The sequence below is a fragment of the Vombatus ursinus genome, unplaced genomic scaffold (assembly GCF_900497805.2).
Source record: "Vombatus ursinus unplaced genomic scaffold, bare-nosed wombat genome assembly UNPS02014793.1, whole genome shotgun sequence".
NCBI classification, from domain to species: Eukaryota; Metazoa; Chordata; class Mammalia; order Diprotodontia; family Vombatidae; genus Vombatus; species Vombatus ursinus.
In genome coordinates, this window is record NW_020954571.1 from 7,671,804 (window position 1) to 7,684,022 (window position 12,219).

General features: G+C 40.5%; 1 long non-coding RNA gene across 1 annotated transcript in view; it reads right to left on the reverse strand.

Annotated features, from left to right (window-relative positions):
- Window positions 1–544: 544 nt before the first annotated feature.
- Window positions 545–12,219, reverse strand: part of LOC114048678 — a 20,320-nt gene continuing 8,645 nt past the window's right edge. Inside the window, exon 4 of the long non-coding RNA XR_003569780.1 lies at window positions 545–1,192. This is a non-coding gene — a long non-coding RNA (uncharacterized LOC114048678). The remainder of the gene's footprint in view (window positions 1,193–12,219) is intronic.

Here is a 12,219-nt window from a genome sequence, read left to right on the forward strand (position 1 = left end):
GCCTTTAATCTCTACTACTGGGGAGACTGAGGCCAGTACAGCTCTTGAGTTCAGGAGTTCTGAGCTTTGGTGGGGGCTATGCTGATTGGATGTCCAAACCCAGTGTATTATTAAGGAAAGTTCCTTGGAGCAGTGGCCTACCAAGCTGCCTAAGGACCAGCAAACTGCCCCAGGTTAGAAACAGAGTATATCAAATTTTCTATGTTAATGAGTAGCACTATGGAGCCCATGAGTGGCCACTGCACTTTCTACCTGGGCAAGATAGGGGAGAACCACTCTCAAAAAAACAGAACAAACAAAACAACTACCCAAACATTAACACCTCAAAACCCAAGAAGAGTTGGTTTAAGGGGCAGCCAGCTAGGGGGCTCAGTGGATAGAACGCCAAGCCTAGAGTCAGGAAGACTCATCTTCCTGAGTTCAAATCTGGCTTCAAATACTTACTAGCTGAGCAAGTCACTTAACCCTGTTTGCCTCAGTTTCCTCATCTGTAAAATGGGCTGGAAAAGGAAATGGCAGACCATTCCAGTATCTTTGCCAAGAAAACACCAAATAGGGTTATGAAGAGTAGGACACAGCTGAAATGACTTGAACAACAAGAAGGGAACTCAAACTTAAAATGGTGGTTACTATAAAACATTCCACCAAGTGCAGTTCTGGCTAGGGCACAGGCAATGGACACATTGTTGTTCTCTTGCTTGTAGAACATGGTATCTTGACTGCAAGGCTGGATCCAGCAGGTCATTCACCAGGTCTGGCTTCTCACTGGACTCAGCTGCTGTGACAACTGGTAAACTCTGTTGTAGACTCCAGTTGCTGGGCCTCTGCTGGCTCTCCCAACATTCTGAAGCCTGGCCTGCTCTGTCTCTGGTGCTCATTCACCTAAGCTCAGGAAAGAATCAATACACCAGAGACAGAAAAACAGCAGGGCTGTGTGTTCACGGCCACACGGCAACCAAGCTGGGGAAGGAGATCCCCCCAGGATGCTCGAAGCAGTTCATGCTTCACTTGCTGCTAGGGAAGAGAAAACAGAGTTCATTTCTTCACACATTTTTTCATGAACTCGGTTCCAGCTCAGCAGCCAATTAAAAAGTTTGTACTCACCATGTAGTAAACTGGCAAGGAATAGACGACATCTACACAAACTCTGAAGCAGGGCGAGAAAGGGCCCCTCCATCATGCATTTTGTATACTGGCAGCAGAAAGAGCATTTGTGCATGTTGTAAGGACTGGACCTGTCTCTCCATTATATATACATATTTTTAAAAATTATAATATAATATATTATAATAAATTATAATATGATCTTTAAAAATTATATAGAGCCCTATAGGGGTAGCTAGGTGGTAGACTAGGTTAGAGTACTGGGTTTGGAATCAGGAAGACTCATCTTCCTGAGTTCAAATCTGGCCTCAGACACTTACTAGCTGTGTGACCCTGGGCAAGTCACTTAAAGCTGTTTGCCTCAGTTTCCTCATCCATAAAATAAGCTGGAGAATGAAATGGCAAACCACTCCAGTATCTCTGCCAAATGACCCCAAATGAGGTCATAAAGAGTTGGACGTGACTGAAACAACTGAACAACAACAACATAGAGCTCTAAAGTCTGCAAGACATTTTTATGAATATTATCTCATTTGATCCTCACAACAATTCTGAGAAGTAGGTGCTATTCAGCTCTTTTAAAGAATTAGAAATTGAGGGGATTGCCATCAATTGGGGAACAGCTAAACAAGTTGTGGTATACGAATGTAATGGAATGCTGTTGTGCTATAAGAAATGATAAGCAAGATGATTTCAGAAAAACCTGGAAAGACTCACTTGGTCTGTTTTCTTTCACAACATAACTAATATGGAAATGTTTTGCATGATTGCACATGTATAACATATATCAAATTGCTTACTGTCTGAGGGGGTGGGGGGAAAGGAGGGAGAGAGTTTGGAACACAAAATTTTTTTAAATGAAGGTTAAAAATTGTTTTCATACTTGATTGGGAAAAATAAAATATTACTGAGGTTAAAAAAAAGTAGGTGCTATTATTATCCCCATTTTTACAGATAATGAAACTGAGGCTAATAGAGATTTGTGAATTAGCCTGGGTAATAGCTACTAAGTATCTGACACTGGATTTGAATTTAGGTCTTCCAGAGCTTCCAATTTCATCACTATCCACTGCACCAGTTACTGCCACCTACCCTCTGGGGCTGAGCAGGCACACATATTGCCTACTTCCACCATAGGATTTAGTGGGCAACCTATCAGTGCCCCAGGTCCTGCCATCTCTTGAGCTAGTTAAGTCTCTATTTCTATCTCTCTCCTCTTAGGCTTCTCCGGGGCAGATACAGCTCCCACACACCTCTACAGAAGGCTATCATTTCCAATTACTAGTGGGGAGGGACTGTGAAAGCATAGGCTTCCATCTTCCCAGGAGCAAGTCTGCTCCTCTGTGTGCTGGTGTGTCTTCTGAACAGGAAAAATTAGAAAGGGACCCCCTCAAAAGAGGCAGAGCTGGCTTGTCAGCTCATTTTTAGAAGCCACAGAGATGGGCAGCTCTTCCCAACAAGTATCCTTCTTCCTGAGTCCCAGTCAGCCAATTATCTTGGCTGGAGGTTTGCAAGGCGGCCCAATGAATGACAAGCTAAAGTAGTAGTTCTGTACCCTCTCTGCAAGGAGTTTACCAGCATGCCCGGATTCCAGCAGATTGGAGCCCCTCAGATGCCTCCATACAAAGGCTCTGAGGAAGTCACCACATTGATTAGTACCCCTGCTCCCTACACTCAGAGTTTTATGTGCCCTAGTCTTGATTTTAAGATGGATGAATGGAATCATAGATCTTAGCGAGAGCTAGAAAGGACCCTGGAGATGACAAGCCCAACCTCTTCATTTTCCACAGGAAACAGAAGACCAGACAAGTGAAGAACTTTGCCGCAGGTCACAGTTAGGGGTAAAGCCAGGACTAGAATACAGCTCTCCTGATTCTCAAGCCAGGATTCATAAGATCATAAACCTAGAGCTGAAAGGGACCTTGGATACAATCTAGTCCAGGAGTGGGGAACCTGTGACTTGGAGGCCACATGTGGCCCTCTAGGTCCTCAAGTGTGGTCCTTTGATGTATCCAAACTTCACAGAAGAAAAGTTGGGATCCAAAGGGCTGCACTTGAGGACTAAGAGGGCCACATGTGGCCTCCAAACCGCAGGTTCCCCACCCCTGATCTAGTTCAATCCCCTCATTTTACAGATGAGCCAACTGAAGCCCAGGGAGGTAAGATGATCTGCCCAAAGGCACTAAGCATCAGAGGCAGGTATCAAACTCAGGTTCTCTGACATTGAATCCAGCCTTCTTTGTACTGAATCACTGTGTTTCCATTAGCTCTTTGCACTCGATCAGCTCAGTCCCCACATTTCCCATTTCCCTTTCTAAAACAACAGCGATTATTACCAACCAATAAAAATCAACAATAAGGTTGGTGTTTATTTTTGTGGCCCTCGGTTGGTTTCTTTTTTCTTTTTCTTTTTCTTTTCTTTTTTTTGGTCAGGCAGTCAGGGTTAAGTTACTTGTCCAGGGTCATACAGCTAGTAAGTGTCAAGTGTCTGAGGTCAGATTTGAACTCATCTTTTTTTTTTTCTTATAGATCACATGACAGAATCATACATTAGAGCTGGAAGGAACCTCATTGATCACCCAATCCAACCTTCTAATTTTGCAGATAAGGAAACTGACACCCAAAGAGGGTAAGTGACTTGAAGCCTTATTAAGTCCCCTGTCCTTGGTTACCAAAAACTTGACTCTTAGGAGAAAAAGTTCCCCACCCCTGACTTAAGGCAATGAAGGTCTTCCTTTTAAAAAAGCAAATATGTTATCTGAGAGAGATTACATTACACTAGGCTTAAAGTGAATTTGTTTATCAGATTGTCTAGGTAATAACAGTGAGATTAGTGAGATTAAATACAGCATAGGTCGATTTTGATTCGAGGAGAAGGATGAGGAAAGGTCTCTGAGAAATACAGAGTTACCACTGAAATCAAAGAGAAGGAAACAGAGTGGACGGTGGGAAGAGGACAAGGTTGGAGAGACGAGGGTCTCTGGGCAGTCAAGGAAGCAGTTGGAGAGTAGTAGACACCAAAAAAGAGAGAAGTTTAGAACAATGGTAGACAGCCGACTATGGCCTGCCAGCTCCTTTTGTACCGCCCATTTTTAAATAAAGTTTTATTGATATTTATTTTTATTTGGCAAAGATCTGGCTGCTAGTGCTAGATAACCTCATTCACCTCCAACTTCTGTAGGGTTTCCCTGATGGGGTCTCCTGCTTCTGGGAATAATGTCAGTGGTGTTTGTAGTGGAAAGAGTGGAGATCCTTCCAAGGTCTATGGAAACAGAATTACTGAGACATGTATTCTGTACATCCTTCCATTTTCCATTAAAATGGGCAGCTCTCCTGGGCAGAAGAAGAGAAAACTGGGCTGAGGAGCTAAAACATGAGTTAAAGAGAAATGCAGCATGTAGTCATGTCTTCACTTGGCAGATTAAACAAAGCATTTTTTTTTCATTTTTTCCAAGTCCGGTTGGCTCTCATCAGCCCCTGGCATATTTCTGGCCCCCAACCTGTACCCTATCCCATCCTATCCCATGCTGCCCAGGGAGCCACAGTCCTCAGGAAATTTAAAAAAAAAAAGCTGGCCAAAATTTTTAAAATTCTATTTCTTGCTTTAATACCTTGATAAAGTAATTTTCCTTTCCTGGGCCTGATTTTCTTCAACTGTAAAAACAGTTCTTTGAGTTGAATTCAAAAGTTCTTTGAGTCTGCATTTATTACCCAAAGAAAAACAAGATCTGGAAGGGTAATCATATGCAGGGATTTTTGCAACTTATGTCTGTCTCTTCGGTGAACCAATGCCCTCCCCTGGAACATCCCCTGTGGGGGAAAAAATAGTGAGACATAGATTTAATATTGTATTACAGCTGCTTCTGGACCCAAGTGGCTTGGGTTTCTTGGAATCCACTCTATCCAATCTCCCAAAGAGAACACTCTGCTCTAGACCCAGCAGGGTGTAGTCTTGGGAGAAGCCTGGCTTCTAATAAGAAGTAGGCACATCTATCTAATTGGCAAAGTTAACAAAAAAGGAAATGACAAATGTTGAAGGGGGTGAGTGCAGGGGGAGGCAGGAATTGGCATATTAATGTACTGTTGGTAGAACTGTGAACTGATCCAGGAACTCTGCAAAGCAGTTTGGAATTATGTCCCCAAAGTCACCAAACTGTGCATACTCTTTGACCCAGCAATACCACAATTAGGTCTATACTCAAAAGAGAACAAAGAAAGAGGAAAAAGACCCATATGAATAAAAATATTTATAGCTGCTCTTCTTGTGTGGCAAAATACTGGAAACTAAGGGATGCCTTTTAGTTGGGGAATGGCTTAAAATATATGTCATACATGTAACTTATTCCAGACCCAAATACAAGCATCTTTTGGATTATTTGAATCAACACTCTTCTCTTTTTTTCAAACTTCAAAAAGTTTATGATTTCCTTGGTGTGAAGCAACCCCTTGATACCTTAGTAGGTGGTTTCATGAGTTGCTATGTCCCCCAAAACTGCATCACCTTGTAGCCTTCTGCAAGAAGTTTTTCCTTGTTCCTCTTTGAATTGATAATTATTTATGAAATTCTGAAATGGGATTAGGCATGCCTGATTCTTTGGGTACTCACTGGGAAAGACCCATAATGGCAGCAGGAAGTGAGGCTACAATCACACTTTAATAAGGTAAAGAAGGTGTTGGAGCAAATTATATAAAAAGTACGAGACAAGTGACAAGAGGGGTATAGAGATAGATGGGGTAGAGATGGGGCATGGGGTGGTAAAGGAAGGCAGGCAGTGGGAGGAAGAGGATGGGGAGGGGGAGAGGTAGAGAATGTTACTCACATAACTATGTGTTAGAGTTGGGAGCATTGCTTGCAGGACAGGAGTTTGAGGTCTCATTTTTATAGGGTTTTTGGCGGGACAGACTAACTCTTATCTGTGCTATCTTCAGGTTAGTCCATTAACACATCCAAATCATCTCAAAGTTGTTGGTTAAAACTTTAAAGTTAACATGTCCACATCATCTCAAAACCATCAGTACCTTTTGGTGTTTTGCACATGTCCAGAACTTGTCTAAGATTTATATATTTTTGGACTAAAAATCTTGACAGCAGAGTCTAGATATCTTTCTGACTCCACACGTATTACCAGGATGTGATCTTCAGTTAACAGATGATACAACTTACAAATTATACTCCTTTGATCATTGGGACAGTTTGTGCATGACTTCTAGTTTCCTATTTGCCATCTTACTTCCTGCTATTGCCTCTTAATGGCTACTTATAAACTTGCTTACTATACTGACTAGGGGGGGCTGGTCAGAGGACCAGAACAAGATACAGTTTTAACACACTCTTAACACTAGTGCCTTCTCTCTGTGATTGTTTACAAATTATCCTGATATATCTTGTTTGTACATAATTATCATTATGTCGTCTACCCCCATTAGACAGAGCTCCTTGAGGGCAGAAACTGTTTTTGCCTTTCTTTGTATCCCTAGCACTTAACATAGTGCCTGGCACATAGTAGGTGCTTAATAAATTTTTGTTGGCTGACTGGCCAGCATTCTGGTGGTAAGGCCCTGAAAGCTTAGCTGGGCTAGTAACACCATAGAAACACCATAGAAAATGTCAGGCCCACATTCAAAGAGTTTCTAACTTGGTAAGACCGGTCAGCTCCAGTGTTCTTGAGTCACAGTCTCTGAGAACCCAGAGTCATTTCCAAAAGGTGATGAAGCACCATAGCAGGATTTTAGTTGAGGTTCTTCTCCTATTATCTGAATATCAAAGAGTTGTCTGCTTTTCCAGACTACAACTTCCTCTATTTAAAAGGGGCCTCATTAGGAGGCAAGATGTAGCAGATTAGAAGACTTTTAGCTGGGAGGGCTTAGACTCAAATTTTGCCTCTGACACTTTCTAACTCTGTGATATTGACCAAGTCATTTGAGGTAATATTTTTAAAACTTTAAATTACTATATAAATGCTGGATGTCATTATTATTACTGCTAATAATAATCTTAATCAATCTCAGTTTCCTCATCTGTAAAATGGGAATAATAACTGGACCACTACCCCCATGGGGCTGTTATGAGAGTCAAGAGACAGAGTGGATCCCACACACAAACACATAAAAGCCAAACCTAAATTTATACTAATACAAAAAACATTCCCATCTAAGTTTACAGTATATTCTTTTAAACATGTGACTCTTTTGGATGAAGTTTAGAATTAAGGAAGTTCAGCAGAAGGCGACTTGTTCTTTTATTCTCTATGTTGGATTCTAATCTGTTTGCACTTCTGCACAATCTCCCCATTCATTAGGTCACCTGTGAAATTCAGTGACTCATTTGAGGAAATGACAGCACCCACGTAAGATGTGTTGGCTATTGACCTCACATTGTAAACACACTGGCAGGAAGCTACCATGGAAGTAAGAGTCTAATTCTTCCTGGTTCTTCTGTTCGGTGGTTGCTTTGGGTGTTACTCCTGAAAATGAACCACCACTGCCACCACCGCCAACAACGTAACGGCTCTTGAGCACACAGGAAAAAGGGGTGGCAGGAACAGAAGCAGATCAATCCTATCATGCCAATGACAATGACAAAATGCCAATCCCCTCCAATATGAGAACAGCTCCTATCGACTGTTCTCCTGAACATTAGAAAAAACATTACAAGGTCTTAGAGCTAGAAGGGACCTTAAAAGATCTAAATTAATTGTAAAAAGGATAAATCCATAAAGTCCAGCCATCTTTTTTTCTCTCCTATATTTGTTCAATCAATAAACATTTATTTAATGATTACTTATGTGCAAACCACTGTCTCCAGTGCCATAAGCAAATCAAAGAGAAAGTATGTGTCCAAGATGGCTGTGGAAGGAGAGGCAAAGCTCTTATTTTATCTCTTCCAGGAATTTTAGCTGAAATAGTGAACAATCTGTGTTTTTCTTTGAAGCTTTGCCCAGATCCAAAATACCCACTCCAGAAAAACCTTCAAGTTCTCACCAGACTGAATAATGAACAAGAATCCAAAGAGAAACTAGAGCAAGTGATTTCTTCCACCCCAAAACTCTACGAGACATAAGCCCATCAACCATAAGCCCAAGGTCAACAAGAAAAAGTTACCAGCAAAGCTAGCAATAGCACAAACCAGCAGTCCTCCAGCACGGCCAAAGATAGGCCAGAGATGCATATAGCCTACTGAACTCTGTATCTAGAGGCAGCAGAAGCACAGGGCTCCCCTGAGGAAGCCCTAGGGTACTCTGAAATCCCCAGGGTAAGGACCTTTTAAGCCCCTAGGGAGAGCAGTGACCAGTGTGGAAAGGCAGTGCTCAGTATGGGACACCCCAGGCTCAGAGGCTCTGAGATCCCTAACACTGTCCTGAGGCATCAGAGGGAGTCTTAAATAGCTAGTGCTCTGAACTTCAAAGATCCAGGAATGGCTAATCCTGGAAGGTGGGCATCAGCATAGAAACCAGGTGATCAGGAGTAAGACCAAGCAGGGCCAACCACACCACCCAAAAGCATAGCAGAGGACATAACAAGGCCCAGGCCCAAAGAGAAATGAGTAAATCAAAGAAAACAACAACAGGTATAAAAATAATATTGTTGCTCTAGAGATCCCTTAAAAGAAAGAATAAGTAACTAACTGTAACAACAAGCAGAACCGTAAAGGGAAAGATAAATTAATTTTTCACAAGGACTACATGAATATCTACAAGAAATGAAGCAAGAGGGAAAAAATGAAATAAAATCTCTAGAGGAAACAATTGGAAGGAGAATAAATAGCTTTAAGAGAGAAAGTGGTAAAATTCACCCAGTGAGGGATACCCTCAAAGCTAGAATAGAGCAACAGAAATCAATGACTTCATGAGACAGAAGTATCGGGGGTGGGGGAATTTTTAATTAAAAAAATAGAACTAATAGATGTTTTTTAAAAAACAACTGACTTGAGAAATAGGTCAAGGAGAAATCATTAAAAAATAATTGAATTCCCTGAAAAACATAATTAAAAAAAAATTGACACTTTAAGAAATCATAAATGAAAACTGTCCAGATCTAATAGAACCAAAGGGTACCAAAGCCAAGAAGGCAGAGCAGCAGAACAAAGTCCAGCTATGCTCTCCTACCCTCACTCTCCACATACAGCTCCACAAAGATCTAGAAAACACACCAGACCAAGTCCTGATTGGGAAATCCATGAAAAAATACCACAATTAGTCATTTTTCTAACTCATATCAGCAAAGAGAGAAAGGCAGAGAGGTTTATGGACACTGGGGATGGTGTCTAGGCAGGAAAGTTTACAGAGCATTCCAGTACAGGCAGAGGCAAGAAGGGGTCACATATCCCTCCAGAGAGGTCTAACCTTTTGCAGGGTACAGAAACAGGTGCCAATTAGCAAATCTATCACTACCCATTTCCAGGTTATTTATTTAGGAGTGATTGAGGAAGGGACCTGCAACTAGGGGTGGCATTCTAGAGTAAGGAGTAGTCACAGGCTCAAGGCTGTGGACTGAGCAGGGAGCCAGTTTAGAAGCAAGTAACAGCTACATGGCTCTAACCCCAGGAGTGGAGTATGATCTCAGTTCTAGCTTCTAGCTTTCTCTAAAGCTTGCAGCAGAATGATCAGGGTAGGAATCTCAGACCAAAGGGTAGCCTTCATTTCTGTTACTCTGGACCAGCAGAAGTTTTCAACTACCTGATAGTGGATGAATCCAGCAGCAGTCCACTGGAACTCCAAATGGGGCAAGTCTATAGGTGTGTTGTTCACCTCTAACTTGATTTAGACCAGAGGTGCTGCTATCAAACTTTGGCCTGGATCAGACCACTTTGGGAACACTGGAAGTTAGCAGGTCCTCAGCCTGAGCTATCCCTGAGATCCTGGATTAATATAATACTTAATAGCCCAAGAAAGCAGTAGCAAGACCAGCCCAAATATTCTCTCCAGAAGTGCACAGAACCTGCCTCCAATATGAAGCCTGATGCCAGGAAATAGTCTGGAAGAGTGAGCAAAACAAAAAAGGAATGCCACCATAAAAAGTTTCTATGGTGACAGTATTCAAGACACAAACTCAGAAGAAGAGAATGAGTCTAAAATATCCACAAGCAAAGCTTCAAAGAAAAACACAGATTGTTCACTATTTCAACTAAAATTCCTAGAAAAGATAAAACAAGAGCTTTTTAAAGTTCCAAAATATTTTTTTTAACAAATGAAACAAAAGCATGAAAGGGGAAAAATGAGAGTAATGGAAGAAATAATTGGAAATAGAATTAATAGCATGGCACAATAAGTGTCTACACAACAAACTTCCTGAAAATTAGAATGGACCAAGTAGAAAATGATTCTGTGAGATTAAGAGAAATATTCAAAACAAAGTTAAAAGATTGAAAAAAAAGTAGAAGAAAGCAACTGACCTAAAAGCAGATTGAAATGAGATAATTTAAGAATCATTGGACTACCTGAAAGCCATGACCAAAAAAGAACCTAGACATCCATTTTTAAGCAATAGTAAAAGAAAACTATCTAGACCGCTTAGAACCAAAGAGCAAAGTATAAATAGAAAGAAATCTACTTGTCACCTCTTAGAAGAAACCCCAAAATGAAAACTCCTAGAAACATTATAACCAAAATTCAGAGCTTCTAGGTCAAAAAACAAATACTGCAAGTAGCCAGAAAGAAAGAATTTGAGTTCTAAGGAGCCACAGTCAGGATCACAAATGATTTGGCAGCCACTATATAAAAGAAATAGAGACCTTGAAATATGATATTTTAGAAGGCAAAGGATATAAAATATACCAGGAATAATTTACCCCAAAAAATCTAAGTATAATCTTATGGGGCAAAAAATAGATCTTTAATGAAATAGAGGAATTCAAAGCATTCCTGATGAAAAGACCAGAGCTTCAAAGAAACTTTGAAGTACAGACACAGGAGTCAAAAGAACCATAAAAAGGTAAACATGAGCAAACAATCATAAAGGACTAAAAAAGGACAAACTGTTTACATTCTAACATGAGGAAATAATTATATGTACCATCATCATCAGGAGTCATAGAAGGAGTCTAATTAGACAAAGGACTTTGAAATAGTTCTGTTTAATAATCTTAAAAGAAGAAAGGAATGAGAGGGGAAGAGAAATACACAAAGGAAGAATGGAAGAGAAAGGTTAGAGGAAATTATCTCACATAATCAGGGTATGCAAGTAGAAGTCTGTATAAGAAATGAGGAAAGTGGGGGGAGAAGGATCACTGACACAAATCTAAACTAGAAAAAGAATGGAAGAATACACACACAGTTTGGTATAGAAATACATTTCACTTAACAGGGAAAAGGGAGAAAGGAGAGGGGAGAATAAGAGGCAGGGTAGATTAAGGGAAAGACTAGTCCTAAGAAAAATAAACTTTAACTAAAGATATAAAAAAACATTTATAGCATCTCCTTTTGTGGTGGCTAAGAATTGGAAATGGAGGGTGTGTCCATCAATTTGGGAATGACCAAGCAAATTATGATATATGAATGTTATAAAATACAATTGTGCTGTAAGAAATGATGAAGGAAATAGTTTCAGAGAAATTTGGGAAGACTTGAAGCAAGCAAAAGTAGGAGAACAATTGGTACAGTAACAATATTATAAAGGCAACTTTGAAAGACTCAGTAACTCTGATCAATGCAATTACCAAGCATAATTTCAGAGGACTCATGATGAAATACGCTAGAAGGAAAGGACTCATCAGGGAGGGGCAGCTAGGTGGTACAGTGGATAGAATGCTAGGCCTGGAGTTATGAAGATTTGAGTTGAAATCTGGCCTTAGAAACTCAGATAGCTGTGTAACCTTAGGTAAGTAAGTCACTTAACCTCTGTTTGCTTCAGTTTCTGCACCTGTAAATTGGGGATAATAGCACCTACTCCTAGGGTTGTTGTAAGGATCAAATGAGTTTAGCACAGAGCCTGGCACATAGTAAGTACTTTATAAATCTTAGCTATTATTAATAGAATGCAGAATAAGACACTTTGGGGGGGCATGCCAATGCATAAATTTGTTCTGCTTAACTACATGTTTGTAAAAGAGGTTTTGTTTTTCCTTCTTTTTCAAACAGGGAGGGCAATAGGAGGGAAAGGAAGAAGGGTGTTTTGTTT